Below are 7,476 nucleotides of genomic sequence, written 5' to 3' on the forward strand. Positions count from 1 at the left end.
ATTAATTAAAACCTCTATGCTTACCGAAAGAACTTTCCACTGGGAATTGATATTCGCGGTTAATCACAACATTTAAGAAAATGGAAAGTGACATCTATCGTAATATTAGGTAAAGCAAGTGCTTATTCTAACCTTAAATAATAAACTTCTAGAAGGTTATTACTTCATCTTTAGACATTTTGTTCATGCAACTTTTTTTTTTTTTTTAATTTGCTTTTCCTAGTGTGTATGTGTGCGTGTGCTTGAGCTTGAATATATACATATATGAAACCTGCTTGCTTGGTCCATCACACTTCATATATATCATTTGATTTTGCGTTTCTGTTATTATATATTTTTCATCACTTAACAATGTTGCTGGACGTATGGGGGCCGAATAATAAAGTTTGTCCAACCACTTTCACCATCCTTGACAGAATATTGCATGCTGAACTGCTGATTCCTGAAAAAATATTTAATTTAATTTGATTTAACTAGAACGTTGCAACTAGGAATTAAATTAAATAACTTCAAGATGTCAATTTACGTTACATAATTTATGGCACAACGAATTGGTATTCGGCTTCAGAAAATGCAAAGATGGTTATGTCATCTTATGTAACATGAGAGAAGCGAAGGCGCTTTGATCTTTATTTAAATGCAAATGTAATAAGGTTGCAATTACACATGCATTATGGGTTAAGTTTCAAACCCCATCCAAGCAATTGAAGACTCGTGGCTCATATGAATTACACTCTCTTTTTCTTTGAAATCTTCTTTTTGTTTTTACATTTAATACTGATTAACAAGCCGTGTAGTAATATGCTGATGGCCAGGCTCTTTCACAAAAGCACGATTACTTTTGTAAGTGGTAACCACTGTAGGCTTTTGACCTGGAATCCCTCAAAAGGGCAGAACCAAGAAGATCAAGAGAGCAAATTCTTGGAAATAGATTTAACAAATAAAGTGTGATTTGCAATTTTATACAGCGTCTACACTTACTACACGAGTTCTTAAAGAATTTAACAGGATATGTTTGTTTCAAGGATCCTTAAAAAGAACTTTCAACGAAAAAAAGAAAAAGATAAGATAAGATTCTTTTATTCTTTTGCTTAGTAATTTAATTTTGTTTCCTGGAAAGAGAAGGCCTCAGTGTGCGGAATCTGGTCCAAATGGTTTGGTAGCTGTCTAATAGATTGAGGAGGGAAATTTCTTCTACAAGGCTATTTTTTTATTCTAGAATTTTGGATTAGCTATCATATCTACAAAGCCAAAACAAATTTTAAAATGAAAATGAAGTCCTCTCGAGAGGGGGCCATTAGGCAATCATCATATTCTTGATTTCAATTTTAATTTGATTATAAATAGTCTTGTGGCTATTAGATCCAACCACCCGCCACCACCACCCCCTCCCCCCCAAAAAAATAAAAAAACAACCGATCAAATGACAGTATTTGCCCAGCATGTGGCTGTTGCGACTTTCTATTTACTGAGCTCATTGCATCAGCAGAAACATTAGATTATTGAAACTGTTAATTAATATAGTTTAATTATATTTTTGAACATTTTTCTTTATTAGAAGATTGCCAAGGATCATGAATATACAAATTCTTTTTTTTTTCTGCTTCAATATTTTTTGCATATTGCTATATGATTGAAAATTGTTTTTTTTTAAATATTTATATTTAATTTGAAATAATATTGGAAAACAGGGCATAAAACTTTATGATTGTTATTGATTGCCAACTTTGATTGTCACCTCCACTTGTAATTATGTTATCAAGATTGCATAAATAATAACAGTATCAAAATGGACCCTAAGGCTGTAATTTTGTCTTCAAAGAAGCTCCAGGATAAATAATGCAAAATTGTCAATGTCCTTATGCGATAGAACAAATACTTGGAATCAAAATATAATTAATTTTGTCTAATCTGCAACATTAACACTGTGATTAAACCAACGTGTTGCTATAGAAAACACGACGTCCCCTTTTCATCAAGCCAATCACGTTTCTTCCTGGCCAAAAACTAGAGAGAGAGATTTTTTTTAATAAATCTCTTTGTGACAGGGAGAAGAGAGATAATTTAAACATCGTAGTGGTGTTATAATGAACTGTCACAAAATAGAGAGAGTTTAGCCAGTCTTTCACAGACAGCTCAAGAGAGGGCTGCTCATTTTTGCACGAATAAGTATGTTGATGGAGTGTGACTCCTCAGCAATTATGAGGAATTAAAAAAAAAAAAAATTTACTTGTCTATAATTATTACACACCCGAAACTTTGTTTTCAATGAGATTCCCTTTCAATTGCTAGCACCGATTGATTGGTAGAGTGACCTTTGCCCTCAATTCAAGGAGTCTGGTTAGAAAAGTATCAATGATTTCACTTTTAACGATGGTCAGCATACAACAGCATCGTTTACACACGCTCACACACGTATTTTACCTATTAACCACTGTTTATATTTTTGTTAATATCATAAGTAATAATTGGGTTTTCGTAATATACATATAAAGCTAATACCTTGTAAGAAAGACTTTGCTATGTCGTGTGAAGATGAAGTTCCACAAAATTTTAATCGAAAAAAAAGAGCATTGTGTTTGAAGTAACATTAGAAAATAGAGAATGACTCAATGACCACAATGACATGCTGTTATGCTTTTCTCCTTGACACTGTTTCTGGCCTTGCATAAAAGAGGTAAAAAAAAAATATACCACATCCTTCCGGTTCTTTCTTTATCACCGTTGAAACTTGAAAGAAAAAGTTGACACCCTTTTGGGTAAATGCCAAAATCTTGAGCTTAGAGGATTGCATGACCCGACCCAGTTGTAGATTATTAGCTTGTTTTTCACTCGTTAGATTCTTGACAATACCATCAAAGCTCCCCCTTTCTTTTGCGATTCTTCTATCAAGAACATGCATGCCAGTTGGTATTAGCAGAAATGCAACCACTAGCGACACAATACATCTCAAAGAGTTGCCATCCATCCATCAATCACTTGTCCATCTATAATTTTGGCTCTTTATGACCCTTTCTTCTGATAAATAAATTAAACCAATAATAATAATAATAATTTTGCTTAAACTTCAAGGCCCTACCGAGATAGATTCACATGGAGAAAAGACTTCAGCTCAAGCCTCCGTTTGGTTAGGCATTCAATGTCAGTTTCTTCGATTTGATTTCTAATTTGGATTTAGCATTTGTTAGTTTCATAGAGATGTAACGTCACTTTTGTGGATAATAACTGTTGTATAGTGTGGTGTAAAGAATTTGGTTTATTGGGTCCCTGACACCCCTTTCAATAACCCAAGTGTCGAGTGATGATAGCAAGCTCGTCCCAGAATTAAATAGATAATTACCCATTAATTTTAATTATAGCAATATTGATTACATCAAGATTAAGGAATGATGATATTCTAGCTCAGGACTTGATGTCTTAATGATTGTTAGAAATGGCGTAACATTTGGTTGTCATAGAAGCAAGATAACTATTAATCCAAGTTTACCTCTAATTAACTCGGGATTGTTGATTCTTTAAATAAATATTTTTAAAAAATATTGGGATTGCCGCTATTCTATTTGATTTTGGAAGAAGAGAATTAAAGCATTTGAAAAACATTTTATACTTGACAATTGATATTAACCGCCTACTATTTAGGTGCTTATACTCGATGGTTAATAATTTAATTTAAAAAATTAAGACTCCATTTGTAATTAAAGTTGGACGGTTATAACCAATAAAATGTTGCCTCCACTGGCAATGGAGTCCCCTTAAGTGGTTTGACTGGGTTTGCTCCCCAGTTCGAGTCACAGGAAAGTCGTCTTTGTGCATCCCGGTTCGAGCGGGGACTTATAGTCTGGGTTGTGGTACGGGTTTAAAGGTGCCTCCCACAGTTGGAGCCCTCCCCAGGATACCCTGCGGTTAAGATAAAAAAAAAAAAAGTTGGACGGCTATAGTTTCGAAAATACTATACTAAGATGTTTCACAAACCCTAATTGGTGTAGTTTGAAAGTTAAGTTGATTTAATTTTACACTTGTATGATATAAAATGTATTATATCTTTATTAATTTTGTCAAAACTATTATTTAAAAATTATATTTACTACATACTATTAATTTTTTTTTAGTAATTATAATTTTTTCCTATAAGAGATATACCTTAAAAATTACGTAACCCCAATACCAAGCATGCCTAATTTTAAAAGCCATGGCTGTCATTGAGATAGTTGTATGATACATTGATCATCGTGATTCACATATGTGACAAGCCTACAGCTGGTCATTTGTTGCTCGTTTCACATCAAACACGACTTGTGATAAAACTGAAAAATTAGTCTTTTTTTTCTTTCATTAATCAGATCAAAGTAAGGGGTAGCTTCTTATCAAAATCCAAAAGCAAACTAGTCATCAAAAAGAAGTCTTAAAGGATGCAGGCAGCTTGCGCAGAATATTTTAGTTCGTCAAATTATCTTGTCAAATAAAGCTGTCTCAGTCTTGCTACATTATAAAATTAACAAACTTTTTTTTTTATTTAACAAGAGCAACATGGTCTTCTTATTTAATTACTCTATGCATATTAATGATATAAAGAGCAGCAACAATTCATTTTGAGATCTTTCTACCACCACTATAATCATTCACAAGTGCTTAAAGGGTTTGTAACAAAAGAAGAGAAAGCTACAATCAAGAATAAAGAAAATATTATTTTTTTTCCAAAACAGTTGCAAAGTGTCTTTTTAATTCCCTCAAAAAGAGGTGTGAAAGGTGGGAAAATGGAGGCATGGGAGAAAGAGAATACACAAAAAAAAAAAAAAAAAAAAACTGAAGTATAGGGTGACAATTATGACGGTGGCTACGAACAAACTCAAATGGGTTGGAGCCACCACTGGCTTTACGCTTATTAAAATGAATCATAGCATATACCTCCCTCAAAGTTTGTAAAAGACCCTTGATTTTTGGACCCACAAATCTTGGCTCCTGGGTTCCACTTAAAATTGTTAAACTGTTATAAGGCTATAAAATCTTTAAAAATTGTGGGCTGCCTAATGGGTTAGTAGTAAGCACAGTAGTTGTGCACTGAGCCAGGTTTCTTCTATTCTTAAGTTTTTAAGTGTGGGATAAAAGAGTGCATCATCATTGAATTAAGGAGGTGCTAAGTTGGGTCTTTGTTGGTTGGACCAGTGCTTTCCATTGTTTGGATCAGAAATATGAATGAAATCATCATTGATTTGGAAGGCTGATTCTTGGTCTTTTCTTGTTGGACCAAAAAATAAAATAAAACAAAATAAAAGACGTTTAGGATGCTATTTAGATGTGGTAGTGAAAAAAAGTAGTTGTAGTTCAGGAGAAATTTAAAGTAGGGGGAATATAAAAAACATGAAAAAAGTAGTTGTAGTTCAGGAGAAATTTAAAGTAGGGGGAATATAAAAAACATGAAAAAAGTAGTTGTAGTTTAGGAGAAATTTAAAAGTAGGGGGAATATAAAGGGTCTTTAATTTTGAACAATTTTTAGGCAGTCAAACAATGCCTCTTAATTAAATTACCTCACACACTCCATGATTGTGCTAACAATTCATCGATTCAAATCACACGAAATTTGGTTAAAAGAAATGGTGATTGGACTAACCCTAAATAATAATAATAATAATAATAACAATAATAATATTGTATGCAATAAGGGTCTTTTTCATATATCCTCACTTTCTTTTTTTATACAAGATAGATGTTTCATCATTCATAAGTCATAACCAACCCATAACCTATATATAACCCATCATTTTCCTTTTCTACGCTCTTTTTAACTTTTCTTGGTACAATATTACCATGCCTTCTGCATAAACCAGAAGAAAGAAAAGGGAAAAACACTGTAATTTTGCCCCAAAATCGCCAACAAGGACACGAGTGTGACAGGTAGCATCAGCATCATGTATATTCACACGTAACATTCAACCGGATTAATTGGCCATCATGGCTTCGGTAAGGTAAAATTCACGCAATCATAATTACATTTTTTTTATCATTGATTTCTTCAAATTAAGCAAAGACATTCCGACCTTTATCAACCCCGTTCGGCTTCAATTAACTTTTCTTTCTCTATCCCACCCCCAACAAAATCCCTTTTTGGGTTTTAATAATCGCTTACTTGACATGATCTCATTGACTTTTCTAAGCAAAGCACCCTGCATGCTTGCCGCGTGTAATGTTGGTGATGAGGTTTTGAGCCTCTTCCGGCCAATTGCCTATGTGGACCGCCTCGTAATTTTCTTTTTACTTGATGCATATAACCGTCCACATGGATGAACATGGACCGTATGATTGCTGTTCGGCACAACTTCAGATGAATGATTTTTATCCGGGTCCCGCTTCTTTCTCTCTTTTTTTTTTTTTTTTTTCAGTAATCATCCTTTGCAATAAATAAATATTCTAGATGACACGGTGATTAATGCAAAAGGCAGCCGCCATGCATGCCAAGCTGGAATCTAAGGTCCAATCAACGTCCGCATGGTCATCAAAGTCGTACAACAATCCTAAGTGGAAGCCACGGATCTGTCATTGGAACATGAGATCCTGTGAGTCAATAGATTTGTGTTCTTTTAAAGGAATCTTATTACGCAATCACAAAAACAAATAATAATAATAATAAAAATTAATTGACCCTTTTTTAATCGTTGTACATTTACCGTAATAATTCCGCTCTCACCCTAAAATAAAAAAGGGGGAAAAAAAAAGTGCTTCACAAACGAACAGATCTTCTATTTTTAAAAATGAAAATTAATGCGTACAAAAAGATTTGATATTTACACATACGTACGCATTAATTTTCATTAATTCTTATTTGCATCCAATTATCTAATCAATAAGCATTGTCTGTAAATGTGTCTGGCCTAACTTACCAACCATAATAATTAATAAAAATGGGAATGCATGCAAGAGTCCAAAGAGAGCTCAGCGTTTTGTTTTCATTTTAATTTAACTAGTTCACCAACTTCTGGTATGAATTTTAATTTCTTTTCTTTTTTTAACTTAGCTCCATAAATATCGATAACACAAGGGAATTGACGAGTCTTAAATTAAGTTGGTGCTATGGTCATTCAAGTATTTATGCTTTCAGCTATCCTCCTCCTCTATCGCGATCAAATTTATCAACTAATTTCTTTACACATTTAAAAAGATATTGCCAGTGGGGTCCACCTGTGTACAAATTCAATTAGCTATTCCCACCGTCCAATCATCATTATTATTTCAATTGCTGCTTCAGCAAACGATTTTGAAAGTGACTAAACTAAAAGCAGCGAGTTTGGCGAAGGACCATGCGTTATATTGAGGACCTCTTTCTTCTGATGTACTATCGTCGAGTGTATCTTTCATTAATCACTGAAAAATATTTTAAGGTGCATTTGGTATTATTTTTTATTTTATAAAAATAAAAATTAAGAAAATATGTTTGATAACAGTAAAATGAAAATATGAAGAGTGAAATATTTTCATTCTATA

Source organism: Citrus clementina, unplaced genomic scaffold, assembly GCF_000493195.1.
Source record: "Citrus clementina cultivar Clemenules unplaced genomic scaffold, Citrus_clementina_v1.0 scaffold_2, whole genome shotgun sequence".
NCBI lineage: Eukaryota > Viridiplantae > Streptophyta > Magnoliopsida > Sapindales > Rutaceae > Citrus > Citrus x clementina.